This window comes from Herpailurus yagouaroundi, unplaced genomic scaffold (genome assembly GCF_014898765.1).
Source record: "Herpailurus yagouaroundi ecotype Mexico unplaced genomic scaffold, PumYag 250, whole genome shotgun sequence".
Classification (NCBI taxonomy): Eukaryota; Metazoa; Chordata; class Mammalia; order Carnivora; family Felidae; genus Herpailurus; species Herpailurus yagouaroundi.
In genome coordinates this window covers 6015214-6037771 of record NW_024412467.1, presented here as the reverse complement: position 1 = coordinate 6037771, position 22558 = coordinate 6015214, and the positions used below count along the sequence as shown (strand labels likewise).

At 40.2% G+C, this 22558-nt stretch overlaps 1 protein-coding gene and 1 non-coding gene across 7 annotated transcripts in view; one reads left to right on the top strand and one right to left on the bottom strand.

Annotated features, from left to right (window-relative positions):
• CDKAL1 (CDKAL1 threonylcarbamoyladenosine tRNA methylthiotransferase) overlaps positions 1-22558 on the top strand; it is a 717891-nt gene that overhangs the window by 276296 nt on the left and 419037 nt on the right. The window lies entirely within an intron of this gene.
• Positions 925-1036, bottom strand: LOC121020648 (U6 spliceosomal RNA). Its single transcript, XR_005786248.1, has one exon. It is a non-coding gene; the product is annotated as a U6 spliceosomal RNA (small nuclear RNA).

The following is a 22558-nucleotide window of genomic DNA, read 5'->3' as shown; positions in this document are numbered from 1 at the left end:
GTCATAAGATTTCATCAAAAACTCAAGAGTGTAATCTTTGTATTTGGTCTTTAACAGATTTACTTCAATTCCTGCATACTTAATACAATGAGTAGTGTAGTATAGATATTAATTATATTAAGTCTACCCACTTGTTTTCTCATTCCACTGAAACTTCTGTGGGTAGATGAAATCCAAGGAGTTATCCTTCAAGTTTAGTTACATGTGTTAACACCAAATAGGTAGCCATCGTTAGGTAGAGTCTTGTGTTCAAGTGTCTTGATAAACAGTCTTCGTTCTCAGGCTCAGAAGATCGAGATGTCAAAACACAAAAAGTAGCTTTCAATTCTGAACTGAGTATGGTAGCAGATTGGCATTAATAATTTTGGTTTCTTATCTGTACAGAAGAGATTTGGCTTGTGGGCCAACAGACTCTACTGTGTGCCTTTCAGTACTTGGAGAGACTATTTTCAGTGTGAATATGATCATGGATTTCTTTATGTAAATAGATTCTTAAAATAGGTTTCTGGTCTATTTTAAAATGGATTATTATCAATCAACGACATTATCATAACTTGAATTTTTTTCATCTAACTTTAGAATGATGACTAGCAAAAATATAGTAGAAATATGACGCATTTTCACTTCCTTCAAATAAATAAAATAAACCCAGTGACAGAAGTCCAATATTATGTTTTGTCCTAGATCCCCATAACACTTTAAAATTATATGAAGTTGAGCACAATAATATGAGCTACTATTCAAGATTCTCTTCATTCTATTTTATTTCTTAAGGCAGAGGATTTGTGTCATAAAGGAGTTTCCTTCCTTCCTTCCTTCCTTCCTTCCTTCCTTCCTTCCTTCCTTCCCTCCCTCCCTCCCTCCCTCCCTCCCTCCCTCCCTCCCTCTCTCCTTCCCTCCCTCCCTCCCTCCCTCCCTCCTTTTTAAAATATGGAACACTTCACGAATTTTTTGTGTGTCATCTGTGGGCAGGGGACATGTTAATCTTCTCTGTATCGTTCCAATTTTAGTATATGTGCAACTGAAGTGAGTGCAAGGATTTTTTTTAAAAAAATGAATTTTAGAGTCCTGTATTTTGGAACCAAATTTAAAAATCCAAAACTGGGGCAACTGGATGGCTCATTCGGTTAAGTATCTGACTCTTGACTTTGGCTCAGGTCATGGTCTCATAGTTCGTGAGTTTGGGCCCCCACATCGGGCTCTGCTCTGACAATGCAGAGCCTGCTTGGGATTCTCTCTTTCAATCAGTCAATCATTCTCTCTCTCTCTCTCTCTCTCTCTCTCTCTGCCCCTCCCTCCTTTCAAAATAAATAAATAAACATTAAAAAATCCAAAACAAACCAAAGAAAATTGCATATAACTCTAACATAGTAAGACTGCAATAAAAGAAGTTGCCCCTCCCAAATGGAGTGATGCTCTGACACCCCACCTCTTCTCTCATCTCCTTTCATTCAGGATCACTTTGTGGGTATGACTGGGGCAAATCTCAGCACTGTCTTTGGGCAGGAGAAGAGGTTGAGAACAACCAGTACTGAAGTATTAGATTACATTTTAGAAAACCTGGTTTTTGCTTCTTCAAGTCAATTAGCTGAATCATTCGGTCTCCATTTCTTACTCATGTTTTTTTTTTTTTTTTAATTAAAAAAATTTTTAAAGTTTGTTTTAAAAGAGAGAGCAAGCAGGGGAAGGGCCAGAGAGAGGGGGAGGGAGAAAGAATCCAAAACAGGCTCTGCACTGTCATCACAGAATCCGATGCGGGGTGTGATCCCACAAACCGGGAGATCATGACCTGAGCTGAGATCAAGAGTTGGACGCTTAGCTGACTGAGCCACCCAGGTGCCCCTCCATTTCTTGTTTGTAAAATGTTAGGCTTGAACTAGAAGGATGTACTTTTTGAGGGGGTGTGGGGTGTGTGTATGATTCTGGAGTCTTACTTAGCAACACTCAAACTTCAGAAACCCAGGAAATTCCTCCAACAGTCTCATAGAGTTTCTATAATGTCCTAACCCTAGAATTCTCTTCTAGTTCGAAGGAAAGGACTGTCCATCTTGTGAACCTCAAAATCTCCCAGCACAAGGCATTTCTCACAGTTGGCACCTAGAAAGAATGCAAATGCATAGAAAATTATTCAGATTAAGGAAGGTACAAATTGTCATGGCAACAAACACTATTTAATTGGTTCTTTGAAGCTCTTAATGGCTTTGGTGGCCCTATTCGTTATGTGGATCCATACATTTTGACTGTAGATCGTAGAAATCCTAATGATAATGAGATATAGTGACTTGTAGAACTCAAAGTTAGGAGATACACCTTAATCCAGTGGTGTTGTTTGCATTTTTCTGTGATTTCTTTGACTCTATCTTCCTTTGGCTTTAGCCTTAGGGTCAAATGGTCTTTAGTTCATAATCTGTAAAACGAAGGGGTAATATTTTAAGAGACTATTTCCCCCAAACTCTCAGTGCATTTCATTGAATTTTATCCTTGTACAAGTATGAACTAATTCTTGGTTCCTTGAGAAAGCCGTGCACCAATTGGCTTAGGTCTGAGTTCCTGGGCTAACCGTTTATGAGAGGAGGAAAGGAATTACTTCCCTTTGATTAATCATGCCCTAGAATACTCTAGAATTGAAGACACAGTGAGTTCATCTTGACCTGCGAAAGGAGGATGACAGGAGGGAGGGGTCCATTCTTGAACAAAACCAGTATTCTTTTAGGACGTGGAATGGGACCAAGTCCAGGGCGGGGTATACCAGCGTGTCCTGTCGTTCACCCTTTCCACTCCCAAATAGCCGTATACATTTTTCCTCTTACGCGTGTTCTTAATGAAAATTTGCCCTTAGATGAAACGCTCTCACTGCCTCCCAAAAAAAGGACTTTTCCAGGTCTCATCTAGTTCCAACAGCAGGATCTTTAGTGATGTATTGTCTTCTTTCTCAAATCTGAGGGAGCATCTCATGGTCTTGCCCCCTGTGGCTAAAGAATAACATGTCTGTCCATAGTGCTCACGCCAGACCAGGGAGATTGCAGTAGACGTTCCCATGTTTAAAGGAGGATACTGGAAAAGTACACACAAGGATCAGTGATCACTCTTTCCTAGTCCAGGAGAGTTGAGTGCCCCTGTACTGGGAGAAGGTTAATTTCTTAGTGATTTTTATCTCTGAGAGTGTCTCCTTTTCCCTGGTCTCCCATGGCCTCTCAGGGGTGGCCTTTGAGAAGGACTGAACGACCATTGGAAACTGCAACTGCACTAACTCTCTCACCTCTTGTGGGGAATTGGGAGGGAGGGACCTCAGGTTGCCTCAGATCTGTGGTTCTCAGTGTGGTCGGGACCAGCCACATAGCAAATTATGGGCTGTCACCCCAGACCTAATGACTCAGAACAGGGGCTCCAGTGGTATATCCTTCAACACTACCTCCCAAAGCATCAAGTGCGCTTTCTAGTTTAAGAGCCATTGACTTAGACACTTAGCGTTTTTTTGTGGTTTCTTTGGCAAATCAACTCCCTTAAGACTAAGTGGGCTACTAGTTGGTTTATGGTCAGTTCCGTTTGCAGTAATGATAGTAGCAGAGACCCTGCCTGGTCATTGTCTCTGAGCCTGTCAGAGCCTGCTCCTGCCCTGTCTTGGCCTCTGCTTGTTCCCTGTCTTTGTGCTGCACCTTAATTGCACTTTCACAAGGAAGTGTATTGTCATCTTTGTTAGGCACGGGTATGCCTGTTAGAGGGAGGTGCTTGGGAAAGGACCCTTGTGGGGGTAGGTCAGGTGTCTTCCAGGCTCCATTCTGCTCTCCTGGGAAATTTCTATCTTCACAGCCTCTGTTTTCGCAAGCTTTAGCTCTGTTTCCACTAGCATGGCTTTTTGGTTGGTTGGTTGGGTGGTTGGTTGGTTGGGTGGTTGGTTGGTTGGTTGGTTTGTGTCTGAACTGTACTGGAGTCCACATTACTGAACTTTGAGCTTTTTTGGGTTATAGAGGTGGAGAGGGCCTCTCATATCAAAGATCTGTTTCTCCCCTCCTTGCTTTCAGCCTAAGCTTATCTTTATCTAGGCTACAGGAAGCAGGCAACACATTTCTTCCGTCTTAATTTTTGTACCATTTACGTTTCTTTTTCTTGAAGCAGCCATAATAAATACTTGGAGCAGATTGTGAGATTTAAGGTATTGGCTTTTCGGTTAAGAGTGCTGATGTTAAACTCTATCAGAGTTAGAAACTGGTGCCACCAACAGATGGGAAGCAGATAAGGAAAAGCAAGTCCTTTCTCTCCTGTCTAGCCTTTCCATCTCCCGCTTTTGACCCATGGCCTCACGGGGTCAAGCTGGCAAAACATGGAATCCATGGAATAGAACTCAGCAATAAAGAACAATGCACTGTTGATACACTCTACAGTATGGATGAAAGCGGTCAGACATAAAGGAGTGTACACCTTATGAGTCTATTTATATAAAACGCTACAAAACTAGTTTATCATGAATACTAATGGTGAGAGAAAGATGGGGTTCTGGCTCCTGGGCTGGAGAGGTGACAGACTGGATGGAAAAAAACCAAACGGACACAAGAAACCTTCGGGGTTGATAATTTCACAGATACATTCGTTTATCAACTGTCATCAAGGTGCACATTTTATTTTTCAGGGAGAGAGAGCACGTGTGCGTGCAGGGGAGGGGCAGAGAGAGAGGGAGACAGGGGCTCCAAAGTGGGCTCCATGCTGACAGCAATGAACCCAATGCAGGGCTCAAACTCAGGATCCATGAGATCATGACCTGAGCCCAAGTCAGAAGCTCAACTGACTGAGCCACCCGGTGCTGCAAAGTGCATCTTGTAAATATGTGCAGTGTACTGTATGTCAGTTTTATCTCAGTAAAGCTAGTCAGATTACTGATACATTTCTCCATTACAATAATGCAGATGAAGCAAACAGTCTCCCCCTCCAAAATAAAACAAACCAAAACAACCCGTCGAATCTTCGTTACTGTAAGTAAAAAAGAGGTGGGTGCCTACACTCTTCCTGGCCCTTAATTAGTCTGCGTCCTGTAAATTCTTCCAACTTCCGTCTTCTTCTCTGAAAACCAGAGCCCCTACCACCTGTCTCAGGGATACCTCCCAAGGAGTCTGTGCACATCAAAAATGAGGTGGGAGTGTGTTATGTGAGTTAACACCATTCCTCCTCACATTCCTCCTGAGCATTGAAAAGATCCTTCAGGAGCTTCTATTTGGCCTCCATTTCCTTCTACATAGATGCAAGGAGAAAGAGTTTATGTCCCACAGATACGCTATACCTGCATTTTTTGGTAGTGAGTTAGTTGGGTAACTGTGTCATTAATTTGAAGCTGTCTTCAAGAAATGGCAGTGGGAAAAGATACGTCTTGAAGCAAATCAGGCTGATGATGTGTGACAAAGGCTGTTTGATTTTCTGTGTTTCAGTTATTCTGTTACCACACATGTAATAGATTGGTATATTATAAAAATATTTTCTCAAAAAAACCCCACAAAAAACAAACAAACATAAAAACAAAAAAAAACAAAAAAAACAAAGGCCGGGGCGCCTGGGTTGCTCAGTCAGTTAAGCGTCTGGATTTCAGCTCAGGTCATGATATCATGGTTCATGGCACTGAGCCCTGAGTTGGATTCTACACTGACAATGGGACGCCTGCTTGGGATTCTCTCTCCCTCTCTCTGCCTCTCCCCTGCTTGCACACACATGCTCTCTCTCCTCTCTCTCTCTCAAAATAAATAAATAAACTTGGAAAAAAATAAAAGCATCAAGAGGTAATCATATCTAGAAACTCACCTTTACACTACAGCTATCCTGTGGCAAGTTGAATGAGACAAGAAAGAGATAATCTTATTCCTGGCGTAAATACTCTGCTGGAGTGTGCATCTGGTGACTAGTGACTGTGCAGGGTTTATGGCTGTTTCATGTTAACATTTTTGTAGCTGACAAGTGACTTTTTTTTTTTGTTTTGTTTTACAAATAAGAGAAAAAGAAAGTGGTTGAGTTTTTCCAGCAATGAAAGGATCCAAAAATTCCAAAAAACAGAATTTCTTTGAGAATTTACCGTGTGTTATATATGTTTTAGTTGCTTTTACTGATATCTTTCTTTTGTAGTGATGAAATCTAGATGACTTAGGATTCACCTTCGGTCATGGATATCAGGAGATACCAGTGGAAGCACTGTGCGTTAGCCTGGCAGTTTGAGTCTATCTTGAAGCAGCATGGTCTGGGGCGTCTTAGTTTCAAATCCTAGTCTCACCACTCATTAGCCTTTAATAAATTACTTAGTCACATTCTGTCTCAATTTCTTTATCTGTAAAAGAAGGGCAGTAACAACGCAGACCTCATGAGGTTGATTAAAAGGGCTCTAATATATGTAAAGTGCTTAAAATAGTGCCTTCCACGCAGTAAGCATTGTGTAACTATTGGCTTACTATTTATTACTATGCCAGCAAGAGTGTTTTATTTTTAGGACTCCATACTCAGAAAGATTTTTTTTTTTTTTTTAATACGGTGTATACAAATTGAGCATTTAAACATGAATGTTTGTCAGAATGGAAATAGAGTTTTTTGGGAAAATACAGTAAGGCTTTTAACACTTGTTAGCAGGTTTGTCTTCACAAGAGTTAAAGCAATTTTCACTCCTATCCGCAATCAGTAAGCCTCCCTAGAAGTGGTATTATTAAGCCAAATTAGAATGTCTTTCTCTAAAAAAAAAAAATCTTAAAATGAACCCGTTTTCCTGATTTAATGTAGGGGGAAAAAGTAAAATAGGATAGGAGGTATTTGGGAATATAAGGAAGAATTATCCTATGCAATCTACTGAAAAACAGGAAGAAAAACCATTTAAGGGTAGGCAAGGGATCTACTCTGGGAAATGCCAATAAACAGCTTTCCTGTTAACTTGTTTCATACTGTTTGGGAGCTGTGGGCATTCAGGCCCCTGGCTTGATCTATAATATTTGGATAAACTGTTGTACGTATTGCATCGGTTGATTCTTTTTTAAAAAAGGAAACATTCCATGTCTTGGTGTTTGCCTGTATATCGAGGTTTACTGGGGAGACAGAGGTGTCCTACGACTTACTTTGGCCTCCTTCGGAGGGCAGCTTCCTTGGGGTTATGACCCGCCTCTTGGGAAGAAAGTTCTCAACTGGTATATTATTCATCTTGAAACTATTATTCTTTACTGTTCCTGTTCCAGTTCTTACATTTACGTTATTCCCTCCATCTGAGGTGTAAAATCCCTTTTGTGTCCTAATGTTTCTGAGAAACAGCATAATAGTTCTTTAGAAAGGATTAAATTCTATACTTAATAGGGGTAGCTTTTATCTCTCCCTCTTCTTGCCCCAATAAAGAAAAAAAGGAGCTGTCACTGAATTGAGAGGGAATCCTACAGTCTTTCAAGGAAATACGGTGTAATATGTATGAAGGAGAATTGCACCAAGATATCGTGCAAGAGGCCTGAGTGGGAGACACTTTCCTCCCACGGAGGTTTGGGTGGGACAGTTCGCTGTCCTTTTAGGACCTGCTAGTTCCCTCATTTTGTCTCCAGTAACTGATTTTTATTGTGATCCTGCCTTAGTTTATACTCTCTAAAAGCTAGAGACGGACAATTGAATTTTACTTATTTTAGTGCTAACTAGAATTGAAATATTCAAATGTGGAGAATTTGTTGAGATTGGTGGGTAATTGCATAAATGCTTAGGCATTACTTTTCCATTTTGGCTTAAAACACCTCCTCTCTCTTCATTACGTAATTACACCATTATTTGACCCAAACAATTTTAAGTTATTTTCCCACACAGATTAGACAGTTATCTGACTTTAGCTTTCTAGTTTCAACACAGTGGAAATAAAAGATTTTTTTTTCTTATCCCAGGATGTTTTGACCCATGTTAGAACAATACCTCTTATCCTAGGCGCCAAAATGTGGTTGGTACCTGTTATAAGTTATAGAATTAACTTCAGCTAGTGTTTCCTGTGAGATTTCATCCTGGCAGACATCAGCCTCCAGAGCCACTGAGGAAGCAAAAACAATAAACTCTCCTTGCTGATATTCCTTTACTTTTTAATATATTCTGAGGTCTGTGATTCAGGGCTTGTTGTGGTTGTTGTCGATACGTTCATTGCGAAGCCTTCAGGAGGTTAACCCCGAGGTAAGTCTTGGCTACAGATCACTTCCCACATATTGTCCTTCAGAATATTTGGAAGTGAACAGTGTGCCTGGGTGGCTGAGTTGGTTAACCATCTGATTCTCGACTTTGGCTCAGGTCATGATTTCACAGTTCGTGGACCTGAGCCCCAGGTTGGGCTCCACGCTGACAGCATGGAGCCTGCTTGGGATCCTCTGTCTCAACCCCTCCCCTGCTCGTGCTCTAAATAAATAAACTTAAAAATAATAAACTTAAAATTATTTGGAAGTGAAGCTTTAGTGTTCCCTAGTTTAAGAGCAGTTAAATGTTAACTATTAAGCCACAGGAAGTAAATAAAATGTTGTTTCTGATATCATTATGTAAATTTGCCTTCAACTTTGTTATACGATAATCATACTACTTTTTACACGTACAGATTCCTTGGTTCCGTGCTTGCATGTTCTGATTCAGTATGTTTGGTAAGGAGGCCGGGTATTTGTACCGAAAAGTCAAAAACCCAAACTAAAAACCAAAAACAACCAACGAAAAAAACACCCTCCAAGATGTTGAGAACATTTAATGGTGGAAATGGGGAAACTGTGTGTGTGTGTGCACGTGCCTGTGCACTCACACATGCTTGCTTGTATGTTTGTGCTTTTTATACATCCACTTGGCTATATATATATTTAAGTTTACTTCGTTATTTTGGGAGAGAGAGTGTGCATGCAAGAGAGGAAGGGGGGAGAGAGAGAGAGAGAGAGAGGGAGAGAGAGAGAGAGAAGGGGGGGGAGGTGTGGGGGGGGGGGAGGGAGAATCCCAAGCAGGCTCCATGCTGTCAAGTTCAGAGCCCGATGCAGGGCTTGAACTCATGACCAAGAGATCAAGACCTGAGCCCAAATCTAGATTAGAATGCTTAGCCGACTGAGCCACTCAGGTGCCCTGAAAGAATAAGTCATATATATTTGTTATTTACAAATACACGTGCCTTGATGTGATCACATGTGGCTATTCAGGATTAATACACACAGCGGGTAAAGTCTACTGTGGTAGGAGATACATAATTGCCTTCAGGGGCCCTATTTTGTTTTTAGTTTGGCTATTCATAAGTTAATTCATGTCTGTAGTAGAGTCACGTTGTACCTGTCTTCCAGGTCAGCCTGGAAGACCTTTAATGGTCAGCCAGCTATTTTTGCTTTGCTAACAAGTATAATTTGGTGACTGTAAGTATCTTTGGTGCTGTCTTTGAATGGTGCAGATACTAGCTCAGCATTAATCTTTTGTACTGGTTTCATTGTCGTATAAAACTAAAAATAGCATTGTAGGTGGGATAGAGGAAACATTTTGGGAAACTGTGTGCTTTATGGTTGACAGAATGTCATCATCTTCCACCATGCTATTTTGGTAAACTCATTAAGAAAATCGTTGTTGCTAGTAGGGGTGTGGGACTTTGTCTCCCAGGGAGTGAACCACTAGCTACAAATAGAACATACTGAAAATCCAACTGGAATTATTACTGTTACTATATTTCTATATGTATCAGTTGGTGTGTCATCTGACTCAGGATAATATTCAGTGAAGCCTTTTTTTTTCCTTGCTATTTTTTATCTGTACATCTTCAGTTGTAAAGATTATTGTAGAAATGTAAGGAAACTTAGATAGATGACATAGAATGATCTGCAGCAGTGTTTTTTGTAGACCAGCTTGGATTTTTGCTGGTTGCTGGTGAAATGAGAGATAGGAGGAAAATCTAGTGAACTCTTCCTGAAGGTAAATGTGTGATCCTTCATCATGACACTCCTACTATTTTAGTGTCAAGATAGACTACTTTTAATTAAAATAATGACAGTACAGAGTGGTTTAATTTTTTTTTTAATGTCTTGTCTCCATACTGTTTATCAGAGTGGCTGCACCAGCTTGCATTCCCACCAACAATGCAAAAGAGATCCTCTTTCTCCCCATCCTCAACAACATCTGTTGTTGCCTGAGTTGTTAATGTTAGCCATTCTTACAGGTGTGAGGTAGTATCTCATTGTGGTTTTGATTTGTATTTCCCTGATGATGAGTGATGTGGAGCATTTTTTCAGATGTCGTTTGACCATCTGGATGTCTTCTTTGGAGAGGTGTTTATTCATGTCTTCTGCCCATTTCTTTACTGGTTTATTTGTTTTTTGGGTGTTGAGTTTGATAAGTTCTTTACAGATTTTGGATACTAACCCTTTATCTGATATGTCGTTTGCAAATATCTTCTCCCATTCTGTTGGTTGCCTTTTAGTTTTGCTGATTGCTTGCTTCGCTGTGCAGAAGCTTTTTATTGTGATGAGGTCCCAGTAGTTCATTTTCGCTTTTGTTTCCCTTGCCTCCAGAGACATGTTGAGTAAGCAGGTGCTGCTGCCAAGGTCAAAGAGGTTTTTGCCTGCTTTCTCCTCGAGGATTTTGATGGCTTCCTGTCTTATGTTTAGGTCTTTCATCCATTTTGAGTTTATTTTTGTGTATGGTGAAAGCAAGTGGTCCAGGTTCATTCTTGAATTAGATTAGTTGGCCATACGTTTGTGGGTCCATCTTTGGGTTCTCTATTCTGTTCCATTGATCTGAGTGTCTGTTCTTGTGCCAGTACCATACTGTCTTGATGATTACAGCTTTGTAGTATAGCTTGAAGTCTGCGATTGTGATGCCTCCTGCTTTGGTTTTCTTTTTCAAGATCGCTTTGGCTATTTGGGGTCTTTTCTGGTTCCATACAAATTTTAGGATTATTTGTTCTAGCTCTGTGAAGAATGCTGCTATTATTTTGATAGGGATTGCACTGAATATGTAGATTGCTTTGGGTAGTATTGACATTTTAACAATATTTGTTCTTCCTACCCAGGAGCATGGAATCTTTTCCCATTTTTTTGTCTTCTTCAGTTTCTTTCATCAGCTTTCTTTAGTTTTCAGTGTATAGATTTTTCACCTCTTTGGTGAGATTTATTCCTAGGTATTTTATGTTTTTTTGTGCAACTGTAAATGGGATCGATTCCTTGATTTCTCTGATTTCTGTGTGTTGATTTTATATCCTGAAATTTTGCTGAATTCATGAATCAATGCTAGCAGTTTTTTGGTGGAATCTTTTAGGTTTTCCATATAGAGTATCGTGTCATCTGCAAAGAGTGAAAGTTTGACCTCTTCCTGGCCAATTTGGATGACTTTTATTTCTTTGTGTTGTCTGACTGCAGAGGCTAAGACTTCAATATTGTGTTGAATAACAGTGGCAGGAATGGACATCCCTGTCTTGTTCCTGACCTTAGGGGGAAAGCTCTCAGTTTTTCCCCATTGAGGATGATATTAGCATAGGGTCATTCATATATGGCTTTTATGATCTCAAGGTATGCTCCTTCTGTCCCTACTTTCTTGAGGGTTTTTATCAAGAAAGGATGCTGTATTTTGTCAGATGCTTTCTCTGCATCTATTGAGAGGATCATATGGTTCTTTCTTTTATTGATGTGATGAATCACGTTAATTGTTTTGCAGATATTGAACCAGCCCTGAATCCCAGGTATAAATCCCACTCGGTCGTGGTGAATAATCTTTTTAATGTATTGTTGGGTCCAGTTGGCTAATATCTTGTTGAGGATTTTTGCACCCGTGTTCATCAGGGAAATTGGTCTATATTTCTCCTTTTTAGTGGGGTCTCTGTCTGGTTTTGGAATCAAGGTAATGCTGGCTTCATAGAAAGAGTTTAGAGGTTTTCCTTCCATTTCTATTTCCTAGAACACGTTCAAGAGAATAGGTGTTAACTCTTCCTTAAATGTTTGGTAGAATTCCCCTGGAAAGCCATCTTGGCTCTGGACTCTTGTTTTTCGAGAGATTTTTGATTACTAATTTGATTTCTTTATTGTTTCTGGGTCTGTTCAGATTTTCTGTTTCTTCCTATTTGTTTTGGTAGTGTGTATGTTTCTAAGAATTTTTCCATTTCTTCCAGATTGCCCATTTTATTGGTGTATAATTGCTCCTAATATTCTATTGTTGTTTTTATTTCTGCTGTGTTGGTTGTGATCTCTCCTCTTTGATTCTTGATTTTATTTATCTGGGTCCTTTGCTTTTTCTTTTTGATCAAACTGGCTGGTGGGTTATCAATTTTGTTAATTCTTTCAAAGAACCAGCTTCTGGTTTCATTGATCTGTTCTATTTATTTATTTATTTATTTTTGGTTTCGATAGCATTGATTTCTTCTGTAATCTTTTATTTCCTGTCTTCTGCTGGTTTTGGGTTTCATTTGCCATTATTTTTCCAGTTCCTTAAGGTGTAAGGTTAGGTTGTGTATCTGAGATCGTTCTTCCTTCTTTAGGAAGGCCCGGATTGCTATCTAATTTACTCTTATGACTGCCTTTGCTGTGTCCCAGAGGTTTTGGGTTGTGGTGCTATCATTTTCATTGAGTTCCATACACTTTTTAATTTCTTCTTTAACTGCTGGGATAGCCCATTCATTCTTTATAGTAGGATGTTCTTCAGTCTCCAAGTATTTGTTACCTATCCAAACTTTTTCTTGTGGTTGATTTCGAGTTTCATAGTATTGTGGTCTGAAAATATGCATGGTATGATCTCAATCTTTTTGTGCCTACTTAGGGCTGATTTGTGTCCCAGTATGTGATCTATTTTGAAGAATGTTCCATGTGCAGTGGCGAAGAATGTATATTCTGGATGAAATGTTCTGAATATATCTGTTAAGTCCATCTGGTCCAGTGTGTCATTCAAAGCCATTGTTTCCTTGTTGATTTTTTGATTAGATGATCTGTCCATTGCTGTGAGTGGGGTGTTGAAGTATCCTGCTATTATGGTATTACTAACGATGAGTTTCTTTATGTTTGTGATCAATTGATTTATATATTTGGGTGCTGCCACATCTGGTGCATAAATGTTTACAATTGTTAGGTCTTCTTGGTGGATAGACCCCTTAATTATGATAGAATGCCCTTCTGAATCTCTTGATACAGTCTTTATTTTAAAGTCTAGATTGTCTGATATAAGTATGGCTACTCCGGCTTTGTTTTGTTGACCATTAGCATGATAGATGGTTCTCCATCCCCTTATTTTCAATCTGAAGGTGTCTTTAGGTCTAAAGTGGGTCTCTTTTAAACAGCATATAGATGGATCTTGTTTTCATATCCATTCTGTTACCCTATGTGTTTTGATTGGAGCATTGAGTCCATTGACATTTAACATGAGTACTGAAAGATACAAGTTTATTGCCGTTATGATGCTTGTAGAGTTGGAGTTTCTGGGGTGTTCTCTGGTGCTTTCTAATCTTTGTTGCTTTTGGTATTTATATACATATTTTCATCTTTTCTCCCTTCAGAGAGTCCCCCTTAAAATTTCTTGCAGGGCTGGTTTAGTGGTCACACACTCCTTTAATTTTTGTTTGGGAAACTTTTTATCTCTCTTTCTATTTTGAATGACAGCCTTGCTGGATAAAGAATTCTTGGCTGCATATTTTTCTGATTCAGCACGTTGAATATATCCTGCCACTCCTTTCTGGCCTGCCAAGTTTCTGTGGGTAGGTCTGCTACAAACCTGATCTGTCTTCCCTTGTATTTTAGGGGCCTTTTTTCCCTTGCTGCTTTCATGATTCTTTCCTTGCTTGAGTATTTTGTGAATTTGACTATGATATGCCTTGTTGATGGTTGGTTTTTGTTCAATCTAATGGGGGTCCTCTGGCCCAGTTGGGCAGGGCTCAGTGTAACAGCTCTGTTCTCCACTAGATGGCGCTGCTAGCCTACTGGGATGGATTGTTGTGGCGCTTGTAGGTGCGTATGCACATGCGCGGGAGCGGTGAAAATGGCGCCACCCAGCTACCCAGTCTCTAGTATTGGAACTCTGTTCTCCCCATCAACAATTGTGCACCCGACCTTTGTCTTCAGCTTTCCTCCACTCCCCGCTTTTTCACTGTCCGTGACCAGGCCCCAGGCAGTACCTCTCTCCCAAGTTTTGTCTCGGATGCGGCTTTTTTCCCCGGTCCCTTACTTCTGGGGGACTGCGGCTTTGACCCGTTCCGCCCCTCTGCGGGAGGGTCTTACTGAGCAATGGTCGAATGTCGGCTGCACCCAGGAACGCTTGCAGGACCCTGCTGCTGCCGGTGCCCCGAGACTGCGGCCAGGTGCCAGCCCACCCCAGAAAAAGTTCGTGAGACAGTGTAGCAGCAGCTTTTCAGGGATTGTGGAAAATCACAACACACATCTGGCACCAGGCTTCATCCTTCACGACCTTGTTCCAGCACCAGCGAATGTGGCCATTTTTCTGGGGTCTGCTGGGGCCAGGTGACCTCAACAGTCTCTACCAAATGTCCTTCCAGCAGTGGAACTGCTTTTCCCCGTGTGGCCTGAGAACATCCGGATCCCTCTCTGTTCCTGGGGATTTGCCCTTCCCACCAGAGCACCACCAGGTATCAAGCTGTGGAGTTGCAGACTCTACGCTCCCCTTGTTTAGTCTTAATGGAATTGAAACCCCCTCCTTTCTCCCTTTTTAGTTTAGTCCCTGCGGCTGTTTCCAATTTTCCACTTTCTCTCCAGCTGCTTTTGGTGAGGGGTGCTTTTCCCATATCTCCCCCCTCCCCCGTCTCTGTCCTCTCTCTGCCCGCAAAAGCACCTCTCTGCCCTCTGTGGCTTCTCTGTCCCCAAGTTCACCTCTTTGCACCGTGTACATGCTGAATTCTGTGGTTCAGGTTGTGCAGATTGTTGTGTTAATCCTCTAATCATTTTTTTAGGTGTGCAGGATGGTTAGTGTTGGTCTGGCTGTATTTCATGGACGTGAGACACACAAAAAACTTCCATGCTGTTCCCAAGTGTGTGCATTTTAAATTTGACACCTCAGGGTCTGGGAACTGCAGATGGAAAATGTATAGACAGGTGCATTGAAAATGGATGGTTTGATGAATATTCTGGCTCTTTGATTTCTTTTACTGGCTAGTAATATTTGGCATGGTGCACACATTGTATTGCGTTTATATCCTGTGTGTGGTCCCTGGGCCTAGAGTGCTTAGGCTCAGAGGTTCCGTTTCCTGTTCCCAGCTGCCTGACCTTGAAGACGAATGAGCTGGCTGATCCTTTGGCTTGGCGAGATCCATATTATCTCCTTGGGACTTCTCCATTCCTGACTTCCCTTTCCCTGCCTCATTGTATATCGTGCTGGATTTCTTTCCCGGAAGATCCAGTTGTAAATGCCAGCTCACCTTTTTGCTTAGCCCTGCTTTTGGCTCTGTAACCAGGTTTTGGCTTGACAGCTGGTCTGGTTTATTAGGAAATCACAATAGCTTTGAGTATCGATACTCTAATTGTATACAACGCACTGTGTGAGATGTTAACGACATTCAGTAAAATGAGTAAAGTATATACCTGTTCCTTAAGTAAATTCTAAACCACATAGTCATGTATATGGTTTTCTTCCTTTTTTATGTTGTGGTAAAATACACATAATGTAAATTTCACCATCTTAACTAGCTTTTAAGTGTACAGGTGACTGGAATTAAATACATTGACATTTTTGTGCAACCATCCTGACATCCATCTCCATAACTCTTTCCATCTTGTAAAACTGAAACTCTGTACCCCTTAAACACTAACTCCACATTCTTCCCTTCCCACAACCTCTGGCAGCCATATTAGTGGACTCCATACATCATTTGTCTTTTTGTGACTGGCTTATTTCATTTAGTATATAATGTCAGAATTCATCAGTAGTGTAGCATATTGCAAAAATTTTCTTTCTTTCTATGGGAGAATAATATTCCAGTGTGTTTTCCTTATCTGTCCATTTTTCCACGGACACTTGGGTTGATCCCAAATTTTAGCTATTGTAGGTAATGTTGCTGCTATGAATATGGGTGTATAAATATCTCTCAGACCTGCTTTCAGTTCTTTGGGGTATATACCTAAAAGTAGAAATGCTGGGGAATTCTTTTTTAATTTTTTGAGGAACTGCCATATTATTTTCCACGGTGGCTGCGCCATTTTCCATTCCCAGCAACTGTACACAGGGCCCCAGTTTCTCTGTATATTTGCCAACATTTACTATTAGTAGTGGCCGTCCTAATGGATTGTCGCCGTTGTAATGGGTGTGACATGGTATTTTATTGTAGTTTTGATTTTCATTTCTCTCATGATTAGTCATGTTGGGTATCTTTTCATGTGCTTATTGGACATTTGTCCATCTTTGGAGAAGTGTTGCAGTTCTCTGCCCATTTTTGAATTGGGTTGTTGGTTTTGTTGAGTTTTAGAATTTCTCTGTATATTCTACCCATCTCTTATCAAATATATGATTCGCAGTTACTTTTTTCTGATTCTGTGGGTTGTGTTTTTACTCTGTTGATAGTAAGTGTCTTTTGGAGAAAAAAATAATTTTTTAACTTTTCTTAAAGTCCCAATTTATCTGTGTTTTCTTTTGTTGCCTATGCCTTTGGTGTCATATCCAGGAAATCATTGCCAAATCCAAGGTCATGAAGCTTCTGTTGTACGTTTTCTTCTAAAAGTTTTATTGTTTTTGGTCTCACATTTAGCACCTTTTGATCCAATATTGAGTTAAATTTTTTATATGGTGTTAGGAAAGGGCCCAAGTTCATTATTTCGCATGTGTATATACAGTTTTCCTAGCACGATTTGTTGAAACAATAGTCTGTATCTCATTGAATGGCCTAGGCACCCTTGAGAAAAATCATTTGACTGTTTATGTGTGGGTTTATTTCTGGATTCTCTATTTTATTCCATTGGTCTGTATGTCTGTGTTACACCAACACCATACTGTTTTGATAACTATAGCTCTGAACTCAGTTGTGAAATCAGTAGTGTGAACTCTTTAGTTTTATTCTTTTTCAAGTTTGTTTTGGCTGTTTGGGGTCCCTTGAGATTCCGTTTGAAATTTAGGATTTTTTTTTTTTATTTGTGCAAAAAACCTCATTGGGATTTTGATAAGGATTGCATTGACTCTATATATCACTTTGGGTAGTATTGACGTTTTAACAACAATCATCCAATCTTTGACCATGTAGTGTATTTCTATTATGTCTTTTTCAATTTCTTTCAGCAGTGTTTTGTAATTTTTTTTGTTTAAGTCTTTCACTTTGGTTAATTGCTAAATATTTTACTTTTTCTTTTTTTTTTTTTTAAATTTTTTAATGTTTATTTTTGAGAGAGAGAGAGAGAGAGAGAGCATGAGTCGGGAGGGGCAGAGAGAGAGGGAGACACAGAATCTGAAAGAGGCTCCAGGCTCTGAGCTGTCAGCACAGAGCCCGACGTGGGGCTTGAACTCATGGACAGTGAGATCATGACCTGAGCTGAAGTTGGACACTCAACCGACTGAGCCACCAAGGTGCCCCAATATTTTACTTTTTCTGATATGGTTGTAAATGGAATTATTTTTGTAATTTACTTTTCAGATTTTTCATTGTTCATGAAATACAACTTTTTTGTATATTGATTCCGTATCCTGACACTTTGCTGAATTAATTTGTTCTAAGTTTTGTGTGTGTGTCGGGGGGGGATTTTCAGGATTTTCTACTTAGAAAATCATATCATCTGTAAACAGATAATTTTACTTCTTCCTTTCCAATTTGGGTGCCTTTTGTTTCTTTCACTTGCTCGGGCTAGAACTTCCAGAACAATGTAGAATAGAAGTGGTAAAAGTGGATATCCTTGGCTTGTTCCTAACTGTAAAGGACAAGATTTCAGTTTACCTGGAGTGTGATGCTCACTGTGAGTTTTTCCACTTACGGCTTTTATCATGCAAGGAAGTTTTCTTCTATGCCTAGTTTGTTGATTGTTTTTAGCACAAAACGGTGTTAAATTTTGTCAGGTGCTTTTTCTGCATCATTTGAGACAATCATGTGTTGTTTTTTCTCCTCAATTCTGTTGATGTGGCATATTATATGGGTTGATTTTTGTATATTGAACTATCCTTATTATATTCCAGTAATAAATCCCACTTGGTTTTAATGTATAATTCTTTTAATGTGCTAATGAATTCTGTAGCTAGTATTTTGTTGAGGACTTTTTGCATCAATGTTCATAAGAGATACTGGTCTGTAATTTTCTTTTCTTGTGGTGTCATTGTCTAAATCATAATGCTGCCATTATAGAATAAGTTAGGGTGCATTCCCTTCTCTTCAGTTTTTTGGAAACGCTTGAGAAGGATTTGGTATTCTTTCTTTCTCTTTTTTTAAGTTTATTTAATGATTCATTTATTTTGAGAGAGAGACAGAGAGAGAGAGTGAGCACATGCATGCACGTGTGAGAAGGGAGGGGCAGAGAGAGAGAGAGGGAGAGAGGGAGAGAGGGAGACAGAGGGAGAGAATATCCCAAGAAGGCTCTGTGCTGTCAGTACAGAGCCCAACTTGAAGCTCTATCTCACGATCACGAGATCGTGACCTGAGCCCATATCAAGAGTCCTGTGCTTAACTGACTGAGCCACCCAGGCATCACAAGGATTGGTATTCTTTAAATGTTTGGTAGAATTCATCAGTGAAGCCATCAGGTTTCAGGCTTTTTTTGTTAGGAGATTTTTGATTACTGATTCACGTTTTTGGTACTCACATACCTATTTGGACTCCCTATCGCTTCATGACTTGTTCTTGGTAGGTTTTGTGTTTTCAGGAATTTGTCCATTTCAACCGGCTATCCAGTTGGTTGATACACACTTGTTCATAATATTCTCTTACAATCCTATATATTTCTTTTGAATTGGTAGTAATTGGGGTTCCTGGATGGCTCAGTCCATTAAGTGTCCCACTTCGGCTTAGGTCATGATCTCACAGTCTGTGGGTTCGAGCCCTGCGTCAGGCGCTCTGCTGACAGCTCAGAGCCTGGAGCCTACTTCGGATTCTGTGCCTCCCTCTCTCTGCCCTTCCACTGCTCACTCTTTATCTCTCTCAAAGGTAAATAAACTCTTAAAAAAATAATAATAAAAAAAGCTAAAAAAGAGCTAGAATTGGTAGTAATGTCCCACTTTAATTTCTGATTTTAGTAATTGAAGTCTTTTTTTTTTAGTCCATCTAGCTAAAGGTTTGTCAGTTTTGTGGATCTTTTCATAGAACCAGGTTTATTGTTGATTTTCTCTGGTGTTTTTCCATTCTCTATTTCGTTTATGTCATCACTCATCTTTATGATTTCCTTCTGCTAGCCTTGGTTTTAGTTTCTTCTTCTTTTTTTCTTTTCCTAAGTTCTAAAGTTGGGTGTTGATATGAGATCTTTATTTTTTTTTGTGCGTGTTTACAGCTCTGAATTTTCTCCTTAGCGTTGCTTTCTGTGCCTCCTGTAAGTTTTGGTATTTTGTTTTCCTTCATCACTGTGTTCTCCTTTTCCATTGGTTGTTTAAAAGTGTGTCGTTTAACTTCCACAGTTCTGTGAATTTTCCAGTTTTGTTGTTGATTTCTGATTTCATTCTTCGTGTTCAAAGAAAATACTTTAAAATCTATGGAGACTTAATTTGTGGCCTCACATATGGTCTGTCCTGGAGCATGTACCACGTGTGTTCTGTGGCTGCTGATAGAGTGTGCTGTTTGATGGCTTTTATGGAGAGTGCAGTATTAAAGTCTCCAACTACTTTTGTACAACTGTGTCTTGTTTCAATTCTGTCTATTTTTGCTTCATATTTTGATGGTGTGTCACTGGGGTATAAATGTTTATAATACTTGTTTTATCTTCTTGATGTATTGAATCTTTTATCAGCTTATCATGTGCTTCTTTGTCTTTTATAACTTTTTTTATTTAATGCCCCTTGTATCTGATATTTGTATAGCAACCCCTGCTCTCTGTAATTGCCTGGAATATTTTGTTCCATCCTTTTACTTTCAAACTATTTGTTTCTTTGGATCTAAAGTAAGTCTCTTGTAGCCAGCATATAGTTGGTTCATGTGTTTTTATTAATTCAGCCAACCTCCATCTTTTGATTGGAGAATTGAATCCATTTGCATTTAAGTTAATTACCGATAAGGAGGGACTGACTTCTGTCTTTGTGCTGTTTTCTACATGCCTTATGCAGCTTTTGCCCCTAATTTCTTGCATTACTGTTTTCCTTTGTCTTAAGTTGATTTTTTATTTTTTATTTTATTTTATTTTTTTTTTTCAACGTTTATTTATTTTTGGGACAGAGAGAGACAGAGCATGAACGGGGGAGGGGCAGAGAGAGAGGGAGACACAGAATCGGAAACAGGCTCCAGGCTCTGAGCCATCAGCCCAGAGCCCGACGCAGGGCTCGAACTCCCGGACCGCGAGATCGTGACCTGGCTGAAGTCGGACGCTTAACCGACTGCGCCACCCAGGCGCCTCTTAAGTTGATTTTTTATAGTGAAAATTTTAAGTAACTTCCTCATTTCCTTTTATTTATATTTTATATCTGTTTTCATTATGGTTACCATGGAGATTGCATTCAACATCCTAAGATTATAACACTAATTTGAATAGATACCAGCTTAACATCAGTAACATATAAAAACTGTGCTCCTTTACAGCTCCAGCCCCATGTCATTTGGTTGTTGATGCTGAATCCCTCTAGTGAATTTCTCCTTTTTCTTAACTGTACTTTTCAGCTCCAGAATTTTTTTTTCTTTGTGTTCTTTTATTGACATTACTATTTTTTTATCCATTGTTTTCTTTTTTTTTTTTAATTAAAAAAAGTTTTTTTTAATGTTTATTTTTGAGAGAGACAGAGAGAGAGTGTGCATGGGGGAGGGACAGAGAGATGGAGACACAGAATCCGAAACAGGCTCCAGGCTCTGAACTGTCAACACTGAGCCAGATGTGGGGCTTGAACCCATGGACCATGAGATCACGACCTGAGCCGATGTCGGACGCCCAACCGACTGAGCCACCCAGGTGGCCCCCATCCATTGTTTTCTTGATTTTTACATATTTTTATTATTTTTTGTAACATCTTTAAAACAGCTTTTTAAAAAAATGTTCATTTATTTATTTTGAGAGAAAGTGCATATGTGTGAGCGGGAAAGGGCAGGGAGAAGGAGAGAATCCCCAGCAATCTCCATGCTCAGCATGGAGCCTGATGCGGGGCTCTATCTCACAATGGTGAGATGACCTGAGCCAAAATCTAGAGTCAGATGCTTACCCAACTGAGCTGCCCAGGCACCTTTAAGACAGTTACTTTGTTTATTATTTTTAAAAAATTTTTTTCCTTTTTTTTTCCCCTCCAATATTTGTTTATTCTTGAGAGAGAGAGACAGAGTGTAAGCAGGGGAGGGACAGAGAGAGAGGGAGACACAGAATCCGAACTCAGTCTCCAGCTGTCAGTAGAGAGCCTGATGCGGGGCTCGAGCTTATGAACTGCAAGACCATGACTTGAGCCAAAGTCAGACACTTAAACCGACTGAGCCACCCAGGCGCCCCGAGACAGTTGTTTTAAAGTCTTTGTGTAGTATATCCGCCATAGATCTCTTTTAGGGACAGTTTCTGTTGATTTATATATATTTTTCCTGTGTCTTCGTATGCCTTGTCAATTTTTTCAGCACCTAACGTTTGAATCTAATAATTCAAATGGAAATCAGATTCTCCCCCTTCACAGGTTTGTTGTTCGTTTGTTATTGTTTATGTTTTAATTGTTGTAGGCTCTGTTTGTGCTGCGAATCAGCCTGAGGTGGGAACCTAAGATCTTCTCAGTTCTTTTCTGATCCTTCTTCTGGTCGCATGTGGTCACTTTCTAATTTGCACATACGCGGAGTTGGTTCTGAGTGTCCTAATCTTTAACATCTGCTTCCCCATAGGGGAAAAAGTGAAAAATGAAGGGAGAAGTAGGGACGAGGAGTCTTTACATCTTCCAGCAGTCACTGCAGTTCAGCTGGAGAGGCGGGGACTTTGAAAGGCGCGGGGAGGTGCAGCAGTGTCTTTTGCCTCCGTGATAGGAAGCAGCGATGGGAGCAAGAATCCTGATAGCTTGAGGGCAGGGTCCTCCCCCGCACCCACATGCTGTGTGCGACCTGGCTCTGGGTAAGGCATGGGTAGGGTGGGAGCTGCTACTGTGCTACCGGCTGACCTTATCCGCAAGTTGCCGTCCAAAGTTGTGGGCCTTTCGCAGATACCGGAGTCCTGAAATTGTTACATGACGCAGATTGTGCCAGTGCAGGTTCTTATCAAGGTGAGGAGCCGGGTTCCTGGAGCTTCCCAATCCAGCATCTTCCTAGAATCCTCTCCATCCATCATCATGTTTTCTTACGCAGAGTAAGTTGCATCTTAAGAGAAGTAAGGTACCATCGGTGACAAAGGAGTTTCAGGTGAGGTAGGTTCATCTTTCATCGAATCTGGGTAACTTTCCGTAAGGTTCTTGATCTTTTTTCAGCCTGTTTCCTCTCTGAAAGTTAGGGATAGTAATACTAATAGCAAGACTTCTGGGAGGATAAGAGAAACAGTGTAAAATGCATGCTTGAGTGTCCAGCATTCAGAAACCATCTTTTCTGTTATTAGCACCAACCTCC